The sequence below is a fragment of the Montipora foliosa genome, chromosome 1 (genome assembly GCF_036669935.1).
Source record: "Montipora foliosa isolate CH-2021 chromosome 1, ASM3666993v2, whole genome shotgun sequence".
Classification (NCBI taxonomy): Eukaryota; Metazoa; Cnidaria; class Anthozoa; order Scleractinia; family Acroporidae; genus Montipora; species Montipora foliosa.
In genome coordinates this window covers 46,040,256-46,041,236 of record NC_090869.1, presented here as the reverse complement: position 1 = coordinate 46,041,236, position 981 = coordinate 46,040,256, and positions in this window count along the sequence as shown.

Sequence of the window (981 nt, the reverse complement as noted above, 5' to 3'; positions counted from 1 at the left end):
TAGGCAGTACAAATCCACATTTTTTTCTCCAAAAAGGAACAAAAAGAACCCTGTCATTTTCGTAAGGGAGCCCCCCCCCCTTGGGGCAGTTTGTTTACTTTACCACCATTGTTTAATACTATCCAGGGACTAAATCAAGAATGGAAATAGATTACAGTTTGAAAAAATATGCCACTTTTTTTTACTTCTTACACTTACTGCATTCAACTTTAATTTATTCATCCTTGGAAATGGTAGGAATGATTAGTATTCTTTAAAGCAATTGCTAAAAATTCATTGCACCTAATGTTGAAATATTTTTTCCATATGGAAAGGCAACAGCAGTTATACCTGTGAAAGCCTTCTCCAGAAAACTCCAACATGGGATTACGCCCCTTTCAAATGTAGCTTTGTATGCTTTTGCTCGATGACTTTGAACAATTATTACATAAATATGAAGTTATGGAGTTTTTTAAAAGTTAAATCTAATGGAAGGGGATTTAAATTATTGAAACCCCTGTGTTGCAACGAGAGTCCACAAAGAGAGGTTAAATAATCTATTGCACTGGAAGTATTTAGTAGGCCAGCATGAAATTTGTTTTGGATAATAGCACTGAATCACCTTCAACAAGTTTTCTAAACTTTGAAGATACCTAATTTTATATCCTCCTGTTGTTTTATTGCTGGAAGATAAAACCAATTCTTGATTAATTATTTTTGTTGTCACATTAACCCACTACAATGTGTTGAAAGTGTATTATTAGCTGTAGTAATATTTTGTTACAGTAAAATCCCCCCTGCTAGTGAACTGGATTTCTGAATCAAATTTTCAACTTGGAATACTGGTATTGTTGTTTTGGCTATTCAGAGTTAACCTAATCTGTGTTTATTTCTATAATTTGGAGGGAAGCAAACGATTGGCATTTGCTTGAAATGACTACAGCAAAATATAATTGCAACTAAAAGGTTTCCTTCTAGTTTACCCAATATGAGGTGCTTATA